Genomic DNA, 17258 nt, shown 5'->3' with positions numbered 1-17258 from the left:
AAAATGATGGGAATTCTTTTGAAGCATGTCAAATTGGAAATTTCAGATAGGAGTTTCTGGAAAGACTCTTGACTACAGCCATGAATTTGGGGCATAAAGCACATAGTCAACTCTCTACATCTTCCAGTTCCTCATCCATTATTTCAACCAACTGTGCATTAGAAATACTCAAAAACATTATTTTCCTATACTGAGTATGCAGATATGTCTTGTTTGATTTTATTAATAAATACAAAGAATTATCCATGAACATGATATCTATATTATAAAGTATACTAACAGTAAAATATGGAGATTTAACTTTACTGAGAGGAAATGTAAATTATGCAGAAATATTTTATCATTTTAGATTGGGGATATAAGTATCTATGTGTGAGAAATAACCACCCACCCACCCCCACCACAAATGAAAAGGGACAACTGTAGAGCTCACAGTGAGATTTGTAGAAATTTGTGTGTGTGTGTGTGTGTGTGTGTGTGTGTGTGTGTGTGTGTGTTGAGAAAGGGTGTTAAGTTGTAATTTTGACTGTTCTGATCACTATGTAGATCAGAATGACTCAAACTCATTAACTAGGTCAGCTGGTTATGCCTCCCAAGTGTTAGGATTAAAGTCTCAAGATTGGGTAAAACTTTTTAAGGTTTTTAAAGAAAGCTCCAATACATTAATGTTGCTCTAAACTACAGGGTCCTTTAAATGTGTGATATTAGTCAAAAAGAATTTGAAACTACATAAGGGCAGAGCACTTGGAAAGCCATGTATTTCAGAGAATACAAAAATGAAAGATATTTGAGTGTCCCAGAGAAGATAAGGATGACTATCTCCTAAGCCTGGGGCGTGCTCTAGATTGAATCATATGCTGAAGACACACACACACACTCAACAAAAATGACAAAATTCAAGGTTTAGAACAAGGACATTTTTCTAATAACAGACAAAATATTCATTCCAAAATCTCTCCATAGGAAAGGAAGTCATTTTGTAGGATCTGTATCATCATCATGTAATTAGCACCCCAGGTTATATTTATTTAATCTCTTGGAAGTCTGAAGGAGTACATCCCTATCTGGCAGAGCCCTGATGGATAATTTCCTAATGGAGTTATAAATTGAAACTAATTGGTTTATGTGATTGTTATTAAGTCTAATTTCAGTTAGTTAATGGAATTTTGTTTGGCATGGGAATAGAGGTGATCTTTGCAGATGATATTTTACTTTTGAAATTAGCTGCTGTATTACCCCATTGGATACACAGTTATAAATAAACATGAAGTGTTATTACTCACCTATACCTCTTGGGTCAAAGATTATTTTAGAAAAAAATATCAAGAAAATTCATAGTAATCCTAATATAGTATCTTTTCCATCATTAATATTTTCACACATAGTCTATGGTTTGAAGAGCCGATACACAGAGTAAGTCATCTAAACCAATGTAGCAGTCCTTTAGAGTTGAATTCCATATCATAGTTGTCTCAGAGTCTTCCAATAACATTTAATAAATTAATAATGGTCTTTAGTAAGAAACAAAAATATAAAAAAAAACTTTAGAAAATCTGTTTAATGAAAAAATTTGGGTATTCTTCTACATTATAATCCTTTAAACATGACTACTTAAAATTAATTTATTATTATTTTATTTATTCACAAACTGAGTATAGTTATCCATTCATTTCTCCTCTCATTATGCCTCCTTTGTCTCCTTAAATCCCTTTCTCCTCTGTTTCTCTTTGGAAAGGGACAGGCCTTGTACTGGATATTAACAAAGCATGTTGAGGAAAGACTAAGCACATTCCCCTGTATAAAGGCTGGACAAGTGTGGAGAGCCACAGCCCTAAGATGGTGCCTGGCTGGATGCCAGGTAGTCCAAGCTTAGCTGTAAACAAGCCTTATTTGGAAGTGCTTGAGGCATCTGGCGAACTTCCTCCTTCTGTGGCCTATCTGGGATTGCCAGATGGCATGAGCTGATTGGGCACTGAGCATCTACTTAAGGGCTTTCGGGGGCTGGGAGAGGGGAAGCTTATGTAGAAGCTTAGAGAGAAGCTGATGTACAAGATTTCTGAATAAACTGCTTGAAGAAGAGTCGTGGTCGTGTTTCTCTTGCTGGTCGAGATAGATGGTCCAAGTGGTGGCCCGTACGGGAACCTCTGTGGGTGAATGGCTCAGAACTTCCTGCAGTCAGAGCAGTTGACTGGTAAGTCCCAGGTATGTTGGGACCAAGTTAAGGTCTCCAGTTAGGAGCAATAAGGACCTAAGTAAAGAGGCAATAAGGTCTCCCGTAAGGAGCAATAAGGTCTCCGGTGAGGAGCAACAAAGTTCCGGGATTCAGACAAAGCAGAGGTAACCAAAAGTGAAAGTATGGGAACTACAACATTGCAACCAATTTTCATTGCTCTTCAAGGGCTGTCTAAGTGATTGAAATTAAAGAAAAGTACTTTAGAGAGATTTATTCAAGAGGTTGATGTGGTAGGCCCCTGGTTTGCTGATTCCACTAATTCAACCTCCAGTTGCTGGGATAAGCTTGGGAAAGACCTAGACTTTGCTTGGGGGCAGGGGACAGTGAAGCCCTGGACAAGACCAATTTGGAGGTTTGTTCGCTGTTGTTTGGAAGATCAGAGATGTTGCAGAGCCATTGAGAAGGGGCAGGAAGTGCTAGAACAGCTAAAAGAGGAGCAGTCCACTAAGTCAGAAAAGGAAAGTATTGAGAAAAGTTCAAAGGGGAGTAGCTCAGATGCAGAAGAGGAACTAGAAATGCTAGTGAAGAAAATGGAGAGGTCATCTTTGTGGAAGCCCTCTGAGTCCTGTGAGGTGGAGCTTATTGCTCCAGGACCGCCCCCTCCTCCATATAATATAACTTCCTCTCCTGGTGTCTTGGGGAGGGGCACGCAGTCCTTTTACCCAGAGGTATGGAAGGAAGTGAGACATGAGTTATGTTATCCTGTTTTCTAGAACAATGCAGGACAGCGCTATCATAAGCCCCTTGATTTTAAAATGATCAAAGCCCTTGCTGAGTCCATGCGGGAGTTAAGGGGTGACTGTGGCCTTTACCATGGCGCAGGTGGAAGCTCTCACTCGCCATTGCATGACTCCAAGTGATTGGATGAGTTTAGTCTGAGCTTGCTTAACCCTGGGGCAATATTTAGACTGGAAAGCCTTCTTAATAGAGTTTGCCAATGAGCAGGCTGCCTTTAATCAAGCAGCAGGAAACACAGCCTGGGATGTGGACATGTTGCTGGGGCAGGGTAGGTTTGCTCAGCAGCAAACGGGATACCCATTACACGTCTTCGAGCAAATTAATAATATAGCAACTCCAGCCTGGAAATCATTGCCCAATAAAGGAGAAGTGAATGGCAATCTTACTAAGATCATTCAAGGCCCCATGGAACCATTCTCTGACTTTGTTGCCAGAATGGTTGAGGCAGCTGGAAGGGTATTTGGATATGAGTGGGTGGTTTTACCCCAGGGTATGGCCAATAGCCCCACTATGTGTCAGCTTTTTGTGTGTCATGCTATTGCTCCGATTAGAGAGAAATACCCTGCTGTGAGATGTGTCCACTATATGGATGACATTCTGTTAACTAGTAAGGAGTTGAAATTGCTGCACTTAGCATATGGAGATTTGGTAAAGACCTTGGAGAGGAAGGGATTATACATAGCCCCAGAAAAGGTCCAGCAGGGTAGTGTTATTAACTATTTAGGAGCTAAGATAAATAAAAATTGTGTTGTGCCGCAAAAAATAAAACTTAGATTAAATACATTACAAACTTTAAATGATTTTCAAAAATTATTAGGTGATATAAATTGGATTCGGCCATTTTTGAAATTGTTTAATCAGGAGTTGAGACCATTGTATGATATATTAATTGGTGATTCTGATTTAAATTACCCTCGGATGCTGACTGATGAAGCACGATTGGCATTGCAAAAGGTGGAACAAGGATTGAGTACAACATCCTTGATGCGATGCATCCCTAATCAACCCATTTGGTTGTGCATATTGGCAACCGCTTGTGAAACCACAGGAGTGCTATGGCAAGGGGCACCACTGTTGTGGATCCACCCCAGAAGTTCAGTGAATAAATCAGTAGAACATTATCCTACCAGCGTGGCTAATCTTGCTCTAATGGGGATTCAACAATGTTTGCAATATTTTGGATGTCAACCAGATGTGCTTATTACTCCTTATTCTGTTGTTCAGATAAAAGTTTTGGTTGCCTCCTTAGATGAATGGGCTATTTTAAAATGCAGCTTTAATGGAGATATAGATAATCATTATCCTAAACATCCTATGTTAAATTTCTTTAAAGAGCACCCAGTAATTTTCCCAAGAGTGACTCGTAAAGAACCTATTACGGGTTCTGTGAATATTTTTACTGATGGATCCAAGACTGCATTTGGTGCTTATGTAATTAGGGAGAGTACCCCAGTTGTTTGTCAATTTATACCAGGATCACCTCAAATAGTGGAATTCCAAATAGTTCTTGAAGTGTTTAAAAGGGTCCCTGAGACCTTCAATTTGATCTCAGATTCTAATTATGTGGTTAATCTAGTTAAGGATTTAGAAGTCTCTGGAAAAATAAAGGTAAATAGTCCCATTCAAAATTATGTGAACCAGCTACAAGAAATTATTTGGAAGTGCTTACAACCCTTTTATATTCAGCATATTAGAGTGCATACTGGTCTGCCTGGAGCAATTAGTGAAAAGAATGATTTAGTGGATAAATGTACCAGAATGCAGTTTGCATTCACCTCCCTTCCATTGGATAGAGCTCAACAATTTCATTCACAATTCCATGTTAATTCTAAAACTTTGCAATGCCACTTTGGTATATCCCGTGCTGCTGCTCATGATATAGTTAAGGCTTGTAAGGATTGTTTTACTTTCCTACATCCTCCAGCTTGGGGAGTAAATCCTAGAGGATTGACTCCACTTAAGTTATGGCAAATGGATGTTACTCATATTCCTGAATTTGGGACATTAAAATATGTACATGTATCTGTAGATACTTGTTCAGGAGTGATACATGCTACCCCCTTAAGTGGTGAAAAGGCAAAAAATGTAATTGCTCATTGTCTAGAGGCTTGGGCTGCTTGGGGTATGCCACAACAATTGAAGACTGATAATAGACCTTTGTATACTGCTGCATCCTTCTCTGCATTTGGGCTGCATGTGGCATGCCACAACAACTGAAAACAGATAAAGGACCAGCGTATACTGCTGTATCCTTTTCTGCCTTTTGCAAGCAAATGCATATAGATTTGAAGCATGGACTTCCTTATAATCCTCAAGGTCAAGGTATCGTTGAACGAGCTCATCAAACTTTGAAGGAATACCTAATAAAACAAAAAGGGGGAATAGGCCAAGGCCGCACCCCCAAGGAAAGAATATCTTTAGCTTTATTGACTCTTAATTTTTTTTAACTGGATGTGGATGGGCTTTCGGCTGCTGATCACCATCATAGTGCCCTTCCCTGTACTAAGGGATTGGTAAAATGGAAGGATGTCATTACTGGACTGTGGAAGGGTTCTGACCCTGTGCTATCATGGGCTAGAGGGTCTGTTTGTATTTTCCCACAGGATCAATCAGAGCCAGTGTGGGTTCCAGAAAGGCTGACAAGAAGAGTCCCTGCCTCTGAGGATGGCGAAAATCATAAGCAGACCAATGTACCTGATGCTGACGATCATGGCGGTGATGCTGATCAACAAGACGACAGCAGAACTCCGATGGGGGATTCTGTCTGTGTTCCCAAAACCACTGCCAATCAGACATTCTGCTCAAGTTTTCCCTAGATTTTTTAGTAGCAATTTGAGTTTAAATTTACCTTTTTTGCCTTTAGATAAAGATATTAGTCCTGTAGAGGGTAATGTTAGTTTTGGTTTGCCAGTGAATTTGTGCTTTTTTATAGTTAGTAATATTAGTCAGAATAATGATGGGTGCCCTGGGAGGAATGCTTATCCTTGTCAGTATCATTGCTTTATGGTGTATCTTCAGGATGAAGGTTTCACAGAGGAGAAGTAATGCCATGATTTCACAAGCCTTCGCAGACCTGGAGGCAGTGCAGTCTCCTCAGGCTTAACGGTACTCAAAAGCTAAGTAATTACTTCCTCCACACAAGTTGCAAGATGTAGTACTGCACATGAAGTGTGAACTTCATGAAGGGCAAGTCTGATTGCATATGGGTTGGTATAGTAATCCCATCTCTGACAAAAGATACTGGACTGGTGTGGCAACAGCTTGGCTGATACCTAGGTGTGGGGCCATTACATTGTCCCTTGTTTTAAGAGATCAGACCCCTACCCTTACCTGTTGTGCTATAAAATAAAAAAGGGGCAACTGTGGAGAACCACAGCCCTAAGATGGTGCCTGGCTGGATGCCAGGTAGTCCAAGCTTAGCTGTAAACAAACCTTATTTGGAAGTGCTTGAGGCATCTGGCGAGCTTCCTCCTTCTGTGGCCTATCTGGGATTGCCAGATGGCATGAGCTGATTGGGCACTGAGCATCTACTTAAGGGCTTGTGGGGGCTGGCAGAGGGGAAGCTGATGAAGAAGCTGAAAGAGAAGCTGGTATACAAGGTTCCTGAATAAACTGCTTGAAGAAGAGTCGTGGTCGTGTTTCTCTTGCTGGTCGAGATAGACTCAACAGACAAGGCAATCAAGTAGAAGGAAGAGGATTCTAAGAGCCAGCCAAGGTTTTAGGGATAGCCCCTGCTCTCATTATTAGGAGGACCCTAAGTAGACCTGATGGGGGAAGTCCTTCTGTGTACATCTCTCTTATTGGTTAATGAATAAAACACTGTTGGCCAATAGGGAAGCAAGATAGGTGGGACAAGAGAGAAGCCAGATTCTGGGAAATGTAGTAGGGATACACCATGTGATATGGGAGGAGAGGACAACCCCATATATGACAGAGTGCTGATTTACAAAATAAAAAATGAACTCAAGAAACTAGTCTCCAAAACACCAAATAATCCAATTAAAAAGTGGAATACAGAACTAAATAAAGAATTCTCAATAGACCAATCTAAAATGTCTGGAAGACATATAAGAAAGTGCTCAACATCCTTAGCCATGAGGGAAATGCAAATCAAAACGACTTTTACTCCTGTCAGACTGGCACAGGTAAACACTGAGTTGAACTCTGGAATCTAGTTGCAGAGAGGAGGAATGATGAGCAAATGGGTCCAGACCAGGTTATAGAAACCCACAGAAACAGCTGACCTGAACAAGGGGTTGCTCATAGACCTCAGACTGCTATCTGGGAAACCAGCATAGGGCTGTTCCAGACACCCTTAACAAGGATGTCAGTTTGGAGGTATGGGAAATTTATGTTGCCTCTGATATTGATTGGATCAGTATTTATCCCTAGTACCTGAATGGAATTCATGAGCCCACTCTACATAGAGGGATACTCTCTCAGCTTAGACACACTAGGATTGTGAGAGAAAAGAAACAGGATAAAATAATTTTAAAAGGAGAAAGAAATAGATTAGCCTGGTGTAGTTGCACATGCATTTAATCCCAGCACTTGAGAGGCAGGAGCAAGCAGATCTCAGTGATTTCAAGGTCAACCTTGTTTACAGAATAAATTCCAGGGCAAGCAAAAGTAAGCAGAGAAACCCTGTCTCATAAAAGAAAAAAATAAAAGTAAAAGAAATAGAATAATAAAAAAAGCCACATAAAGATGAAAATTACACAGAGAGTCTGGATACTGTATGCTATTGTGTTGTCTTTAATTGTTTGACTGCTGAGGAAATAGCAACAAGTCATAAAAGGAGTGATGCTAGATTAATCCAATTTATATTTTTTAAAAATGCTTTGACTTCTAAATTTAAGTATAAGCACAGGTTACTTGGGAAAAGAGTTTTTGCTTGTGTTTTCACAGAAAATGTAAAGCTATGGATTCCTTCCAGTCTAATTTTTTTGGTGAAACAAGACCCCCCTGAAATAGTGTTCCAGGTGATGGAATATCTAAAACAGCATAGATAATAGAGCCTTACAGACTACAAAAAAAGAGAACCTGGCCAGGTTTCTGTATTTTGTCATGATCCCCATGGTATAGACAGCTCCCCCAACTAGAAGGAAACAGTTGGAAATGAATGATGCCAAATTCCCAAATATTATTTATAATTATTTTTTATTTAATTGGGGTTGGTTATAAAATGGTTAATGATCACAACCAATCTCTTTTTAAAGATAAAGGGGGATTATGGAATATAAATGAATACTTGGACTTGGAATGGATTTTCATTTATTGGTACAAATTTAAGATCAATTTTGTTATATGTATAGTTCTCCTCTTATTTAGGTATTGTGATGTACAGCTCTTTTAAAAATGTAATGTATAATTAAGTACAGATTAGAGATAGCTATCTATAATACTCATAATTTATAATTAGGTTAGTTAGGTTTTCTAACTATATAGCGATATATTTGTGATGTATAGATAGTCTTCAAACCTTTCAAAGACCTACAGAATATAGCATTTAAAATGGTTTAGGGTTTTTCGTGACAATGAGACACAATTGCTACTGGCACCCCAATCATGTCAGAAAGGAGGATGGGCATTAAAGAAATTCATTATGGAATTTGTTTTCAATATGTTGTGAGTAGCCATTTGGGCAAGAAACCACACTTTCCTGGACTGTTTGACTATTTCTGTATAAACTGGGCATGCAGAACATACAAGAAGGTGACTGCTGAACTTGCAAAATAAGATGGACAGTCCTAAAGAGTTCCTGCTTGTGGAAGAATCTGCCAGACATTCTAAAGGACACATAGAAAAATGACTGGTACAATGTGATGGTTTCAAATTTCCTGCATTGCTGAGAAGTCTGTTAGACACTTTAGAGCCTATGGGATGAAGACTGATGCTTCAACATTAAAGAAGAACTTCAGGTATTTGACCAGGCATCGAGTTGTCTCTGTCAATTCTAGAGTTTATATATTATCCTTCTGTGGTCTTTGAAGGAGTTGAAGACAGATAGTCATGGTTTTAGTTTTCCTTAGTTATGCTAAAAGTTAAGTTGTGTATAAGACTTTAGACTCACAAAGTTAAGATAGATAATACAATATTTTCTTTAAATCTTGCTAAATGTTAATGGACTAATATTGTAACTATAGTTCTTACTTGGTAATGGTTTTGTTATATATAATTTGACTATGTTAAAGTTAAAACATTTTGTTTAGACAGAAAAGAGGAGATAATGGGGCAAGTCCTTCTGTGTATATGTCTCTCTTATAGGTTAAAGAATAAAACACTGTTGGTGAATAGGGTAGCAAGATAGGCAGGATTAGGGAGAAGGAGGATTCTGGGAAATGTAGTAGGGAGTCACCATGTGATCCCAAAAGGAGAGGACATATGAGTCTGGTGTTTTCAGTAAGATAAGACATTGTAGAAATATATATGTATTATATTAGTAATATATATTAGTAGGTATAGGCTAAAACTTAAGACAGAGCTAGCCAATAAGAAGCCCTAGATATTGGCCAGCAGCATTGTAACTAATAGAGTCTTTCTGTGTTATTTGAGGGCTCTGAGGCAGTTATGGAACCAGGCAGAAACACTGTCATAGACCAACCTACACAAATGTCACATATATAGAGAGAGCATAGGATGGTCCCATGAAGGCTCTCTTGTTGTTCATAATGATTCTGTAAGTTCCTATGAGCCAGGATAATTGTTTCTGTAGATTGTCTTGTGATGACCTTAACGCCTCTGGCTTCTAAAATTCCTTCCACCCTCTTTGTTCAGCAGAATTCTCTGAGATTCTCTGCATCTGTTTCCATCAGTTACTAATTCTCTCTGTTGACAATTGGGATAGTTGCAAGTCTGATTACAGGAGATGGCTAGTTTAGGCAACATATCCACTATTGCAAGGAGTTTTAGCTGGGGTCATTCATGTAGATTTTTGGGCATTTCCCTTGTATCAGTTTTCTACTAGACTCTGAAATGACCCCTCCCAGCCATCTGAAGCATTTGTCTAATTATAAAAACATGGGGTCAGATATCAGAGTAAGAATCTGCATGATCAAAGAAGCAATACTGAAGCCATCAGTGATTTCAGCTCTTTACTTCCATGATCCAAAATGGTCAAGAATTTTTCTAAGTCCCACTCTAATGCTTACTGTGTCTCTCTATATGTCTTCAGTTCTCCAAAACATCTATGGATAATTTTGGTCAGCTAGTAGCTAGTTCCACCTTCCTAATCAAAGTAAACTTTATTGTCAGTCTTAGAGTATGAGAGTGTGATCAAAATATACAACATCTTTCATCTCTTTCAGTACTCTCCCTCTCTATCCAGCCCCCAAATTGTTCCCTCAAATTCCCAGACCAGTTCCCATCCCCAGTTTACTCAGGAGATCTCTCCTATTTCCTTTTCCCAAGGAGATCCATGTGTTCCCACCTGGGCCCTCCTTGCTACCTATCATCTCTGCCTCTGTGGATTTAACATTATTATCTTTTACTTTACCAGTAATATCCATTTATGAATGAGTACATACCTGTAGGGGGCCGTTTCCTGTATTCTCCATTATAATAATGGTGCCTAAAGACACCAAGATGTAAATTACTTTACAGGCACTGGGTAATCTCCATTCCTTTGATCTCTGCCTATCCCGTGGCTCATTTGGCCTGAGGAGCTGAAGCCATTCATAGGGTAACACGTCCCAGGCGGCTGGCCAGCCTTTATTAGGGATGGGTTTTCTTGGTTCAGAGTCTCCGCTCTGGTAAGCTTATGCTCTCTCCCAACTCTCAAGATGCATTAAAGCTTGTCTGCAGAAGGATCCGAGTGTCCTGCGTGTATTTCTTGCCGGCCGAGAAAATACAGCACGCGCGGGACATATGGTGCCGAAACCCGGGAACATGTGAACATCACTGACACCGCGGAGACCCCTCTAACGGGGCGGATTCAGAACTGCAGGATGGTAAATTCGGAGAGGTATGTTTTTTCTGGACTTTGGCTTAGGAATGTTGCTATTTTGGGAGGTTAATATAGAGGCTTCTATGCTTTTACTAGGAGCTATTCTGACCTTTCTCACTGTTGTAGCAATCTTAAAGAAGTCCAAAATTACATATCAAAAACCAAATATGGTGAGAGATGGGGCGCGCCTAACAATAAAATATAAGAAAAAAGGACCTCCCGGGATGTCTACTAACAAGGGAGTGTATAAGGAAAAAGGACCTCCCGGGATGTCTAATGACAAGGGAATAAATAATTTGTTAAGAACAACAACAAATAAGAAAAAAGGACCTCCTGGGATGTCTAATGACAAGAGAGTAAATAATTTGTTAGATGATTCTGTAAGTAAGTTTAAAGCTTTAAATCTTGATAGCTCTGATGACTCTAAAAGCTCAAGAGATAAAGTTTTAGAGGAAACAGCTCAGCTAGATAAAAAAGAAACAAAAAAGGAGGGAGAGAAAATAGGGGATAACCGGTCACACCCCAGTAAATTTAAGAGAAATAAAGACTCAAAACCTAGCCTCTGCCCTACAATGAAACTAGAGGCCTTGGAGCTGAGCAGCTCAGACTCTGAGATTTTAGACTCTAACAAGGAAGCAGAGCTAGAGGAGGAGGCAGCACGATACCACCCCGATAGATATCGGCTGCCAAAAGTGAAAGCAAATATGAGGCCATCGCCTATTAATCCAGCGGGTATGCTTCCATCAGCACCCCCACTATTTGGTACCGACTCCTTTTTACCATCAGAGGAGCGGAGGAAATTACAGATGGCTTTCCCAGTCTTTGATAGGGGAAAAGGCCGTGCCTGCTATTCAACACTTCTTAAAGGCCTGGAATGCCTGGGGCTTTAAAGCCTCATAAACATTGACGCTCGGGCCAAGCGTCTCACCTCAAAACCTAAAAGGCCAAAAGAAAATGGTAAAATGAAAAGATATCTTAACTGATCTTTGGAGAGGCCTGGATCCTATTCTCATAAGATCCAGGGGAGCTATTGTGTTTTCCCACAGGATGAAGAAAATCCTCTGTGGATCCCAGAAAGACTCAACCCGAAGAGCCCCTTCGGACCTTCAAAAGTTGGAACTCCACCCTCTCCCCGGGAGTTGAGAGCCGCTATTGTTATCCAGATTAACTCCTGTCCTTGCCGGAGAGAAAGGGGTGGGGATGAGATTGTTTGATGCAGCCGTTTGCGGATTGCTGTTACTTCTGGCCGGTCTATGAGAAAGGGGTGGGGGTGGAATTGTTTGATGCAGCCGTTTGCGGATTGCTGTTACTTCTGGCCGGTCTGTGAGAAAGGGGTGGGGGTGGAATTGTTTGATGCAGCCGTTTGCGGATTGGTGTTACTTTTGGCTGGTATGTAAGCTCTAGGCTCAAAACTAAAGAGAGATCGCCCAAGCGCTTATATTTTGGCTAACTATGCTTAAGCAATAGGCCGCCGGCCAGACAGCTCTTGCACACCCGGAGCCTAGGCTCATTGCACAGGGTAGAGTGTCTGGTTTGAGCAGCCCAATGAGGGATGCTGAGCAAAGACATCGCACAGAGTTGCCTAATATACAGGCTTCTCTGAGAGGTACGTTGACCTGCATAAGGGTTACCTGCCCGAGCCTCCCTTTCCCAGAAAAATGGCAGAGGACAGGTCGAGAGTACTTCGGGTCAAGCTAACAGCCTGATGGCGACTCTCGTACACAGTCTTAATGTTTGATTTGGGAAGGTTCAACCTCTGCCTCTATCCCTCAACATATGGGTGACCTATTTGCTTGTAAAAATATAAAGCCTTTTCATTAATTAATAAAAAAAGGGGGATATGTAGGGGGCCGTTTCCTGCATTCTCCATTATAATAATGGTGCCTAAAGACACCAAGATGTAAATTACTTCACAGGCGCTGGGTAATCTCCATTCCTTTGATCTCTGCCTATCCCGTGGCTCATTTGGCCTGAGGAGCTGAAGCCATTCATAGGGTAACACGTCCCAGGCGGCTGGCCAGCCTTTATTAGGGATGGGTTTTCTTGGTTCAGAGTCTCCGCTCTGGTAAGCTTATGCTCTCTCCCAACTCTCAAGATGCATTAAAGCTTGTCTGCAGAAGGATCCGAGTGTCCTGCGTGTATTTCTTGCCAGCCGAGAAAATACAGCACACGCGGGACACATACCATGTTTGTCTTTCTGTGTTTGGTTACCTCATTCAGGATGATTAGTTCTAGTTACACCCATTTGTCTTCTAATTTATTGATGTTTTAACAACTAATATTTTTTTGTAAATGTACCACATTTTCTTTAATCATTCTGTGGTTGATGGACATCTTCGATATTTCCAGGGTCTGACTATTAAAAATGAAGCTGGTATGAGCATAGTTGAGCAAATATCCTTATGGTATGATTGAGCATCCTTTTGATATTTGCCCAAGAGTGATACAGCTGGTTCTTGAGGTATAATGATTTCCCATTTTCTGAGAAACTTTCATATTGATTTCTAAGTGGCTGTACAAGTTTGTACTCACACAAATAATGGAGGAATGTTGCCCTTGTTCCACATTATCTCTAGCATAAGCTGTCATTGTGTTTTTGGTCTTAACCTTTATGACTGGAAAAAGAGAATCTCAGATGATTTTCATTTTCCTGATGACTAAGGATGGTGAACATTTCTCTAAGTGTTTCTCTGCCATTTGAGATTCTTCTTTTGAGAATTCTCTATTTAGGTTTAACCTATATTTTATTTTGATTATCTGTTTCTATTTTTGATACCTAATTTCTTTACTAATATATATATATTTTGGAGATCAGCTCTCTGTTAAAGGTAGGGTTGGTAAAGATTTTTTAACATTCTGAAGGCTTCTGTTTTGTTCTATTGACATTGTCCTTTACCTAACAGAATCTTTTCAGTTTCATGTGTCCTATTTATTATTTGGACATGAGTTTTGTGCAGGAGGGTAGATATGGATATATTTGCATTCTTATACATGCCGACATCCAGTTACACCAGCACCATTTGTTGAAAATGTTTTATTTTTTTCACTGTAGAATTTTGGCTTCTTAGTAAAAAATCAAGTGTTCATAGATGTATGGATTCATGGGATTCAATTCCATTGGTTCATGTGTTTGTTTTTATGCCAACACCATGTGGCTTTTATTACCACAACTCTGTAGTATACCTTGAGATCAGGGATGGTGATGCCTCCTGAGGCTCTTTTATTATACAGGATTATTTTTAGCTATTCTGAGATTTTGTTTTTCCAAATAAAGTTGCATGTTGTTTTCTTAAGGTCTATAAAGAATCCTGTTGGAATTTTGATGGGGATTACATTGAATCTATAGATTGCTTTTGGTAAGATGCCCATTTTTATTGCTAGTACTATGAATCCATGATCATGGGAGATCTTTCCATCTTTTCATGTCATCTGTAATTTCTTTCCTAAAAGACTTGAAGTTCTTGTCATACAGATCTTCCACTTCCTTCTTTAGAGTTTCTCCCAAGAGGGCTACTTATTTTTATTTTAGTTAATCCTGTATTCAGGTACTTCATTAAATGTGTTTTTGGCTTGCTTATGTATATTATCATATCACCTGCAAATCATGATACTATGATTTCATCCTTTCCAATTTGCATCATTTAGTTATCTTATTGCTATAGCTAGAACTTCAAATAATATTTTGAATAGATATGGAGAAAGGAGACAACCTTGTCTGGTTCCTAATTTTAGTGAAATTACTTTGGGTTTCTCTCTATTTAATTTGCTGTTGGCAATTCTTTTGCTGTATTTTGCTTTTATTATGTTTAGGTATCTCCCTTGTAACTGATCTCTCTAAGACTTTTATCTTGAAGTGGTGTTGGATTTTGTCAAAGACTTTTTAAGCATCTAATAAAATATTCATGTGTTTTTTTCTTTCAGTTTGGTTAATATAGTGGATTACATAGGTAGAGTTTAATGTGCTGAATAATCCTTGCATCTTTGGGGTGAAGCATACTTGATCGTGATGGATTGATGTGTCCTTTGATTAAGTTTGCAAGTGTTTGTTGTGTATTTTTGCATCCATGTTCATGAGGGAAATTGGTCTGTAATTCTCTTTCTTTGTTGAGTTTTTGTGTGATTTGTCTATCAGGGTAACTATGTACTCACAAAAGAATTTGACAATGTTCCTTATGTTTATATTTTTGGGAAACATTTGAGTAATATTGGTAGGAGCTCTTCTTTGCAAGTCTAGTAGAATTCTGTGCTAAATATGGTCATCTGCTTTTTTTGGTTGGAAGATTTTACTTACTGATTCTATTTTCTTAGGAGTTATAAGTCTGTTTGAATTGTTTGCCTGATCTTGATTTAAGTTTTCCTTGTGTTATCTATCAAAAAAATTGTCCATTTCTTTCAGATTTTCCAAATTTTGGAGTGCAGCTTTATGAAATACGACCTAACAACTGATTGGATTTTCTCTCAGTGTCTGTAGTTATGTTCCCCCCTTTTTGTGATTTTGCTAATTTCGATATTACCTTTCTGCCTTCTACTTAGTTTGGATAAGGGTTTGTCTATCTTTGGCTAATTGGTAGTGTGTATTGTTCTCTTTGTTTCTATTTTATTGATTTCAGCCCTGAGTTGATTATTTCCTTCTATGTACTTTTCTTTTGTGTATCTGCTTCTTTTTGTTCTAGATCTTCCAGATATAATATTAAGTGACTATGAACTCTTCTTATTGCACTACTATCATTGTGACCCAAAATTTGGGTGGGTTGTGTATTCATTTTCATTAAATTGTAGAAAATCTTTTTCTTCTTTCTTTTTTTTTAATTTTTGCTCAGATAATTTAATTTTCTTAATTTTTTGACATTTTCACTTTTTATATTTTTATTTAATTTATAAACCATCGTATTTTACATATCAATCCCAGTTCCCTCTCCCTCCCTTTTCCCCCACCATCTTCCAATCCAAACTCCATCCACTCCTAAAGGGGGTTGAGACCTTCCATGAGGAATCATAAAAATCAATCACATCATTTTGTAGAGGGCCTAGGCCTGCCCCCCATGTATCTAGGCCAACAGAGTAGCCCTCCATGGGATATGGGCTCCCAAAGTCCATTTGTGCACTAGTGATAAATACTAGTTTTATTGTCAGAGGATCCATAGACTGCCCAGGCCTCCTAAATGATGCCCACACTCAGGAGGCTTGGTTTGGGTCCCCAGGGGTCTGACTGCAGTCTGTGAGCTCCAACTGGGTCAGGTAAGCAGTTTCTGTGGATTTCTCCAGCATGGTCTTGACCCCTTTGCTCCACAGTCCCCCCTCTCTACATTTGGATTCTAGGAGGTAGTCTCAGTGCTTAGCTCAGTGGATGTCTGTTTCTTCTTCGATCAACTACAGGATGAAGGAAGGCCCTAGGATGACATTTAAAGTAGTTATCAATCTCATTATATGGGAAGGGCATTTAAGGCAGCCTCTTCTCTCTTGCTTTAGTTGGGATCATCCTTGTGGACCTCTGGAAAATTCCCTAGTTCCAGACTACTCTTTAAACCTATAATGGCTCCATCTATTAAAGTATCTCTTTTCTTGCTCTCCCCTTTTCTTCCCCCAACTCAATCTTCCTGATACCTCATGTTTTCATCCCACTCCTCTTCTCCCCTACTCTTTCCCCTGTCTTCATCCCCTGCTACCCCCTCCCCATCCTCCCAATCTGCTCAGATCTTGACCCTTTCACCTTCACCAGGGGACCATGTATAACTCTCTTAGGGTCCTCCTTGTTTCCTAGCTTCTCTGGAGATGTGGATTGTAGGCTGATAATCATTTGCCCTATGTCTAATATCCATAAGTGAGTGAGTACATACCCTGCTTGTCTTTCTGTGATTGGGTTACCTCACTCAAGATGTTTTCTTGCAGTTTCATCCATTTTCCTGTGAATTTCAATATTTCATTGTTTTTTGTCTTTTTGTTTTTTTTTTTTTTTCCATTGAGTAGAACTCCATTGTGTAAATGTCCCACATTTTCTTTATCCATTCTTTGGTTGAGGGGCATCTAGGTTGCTTCCAGATTTTGGCTATTACTAATAATGCTACTATGAATATAGTTGAACTGATGTCCTTGTGGTATGAAAGTGCATCTTTTGTGTATATGCCTAAGAGTGGAATTGCCGGATCTTGATGTAGACTGATTTCCATTTTCCTGAGAAACCACCATACTGATTTTTGAAGGTAGTGAGTTATCTCAATTGATTGTTCACAGCAGTTACAGATTAAATTCTAGGAAATCTTTAATTTCTTTCTTCTTTTCTTCTTTGATCTAGTAAATTGAGTTCAAAGTTGTTCAGTTTTCATTACTTTGTATGCTTTCTGT

This window comes from Cricetulus griseus, assembly GCF_003668045.3.
Source record: "Cricetulus griseus strain 17A/GY chromosome 1 unlocalized genomic scaffold, alternate assembly CriGri-PICRH-1.0 chr1_1, whole genome shotgun sequence".
In the NCBI taxonomy this organism is placed as follows: Eukaryota; Metazoa; Chordata; class Mammalia; order Rodentia; family Cricetidae; genus Cricetulus; species Cricetulus griseus.
This window is presented reverse-complemented; position numbering follows the sequence as displayed.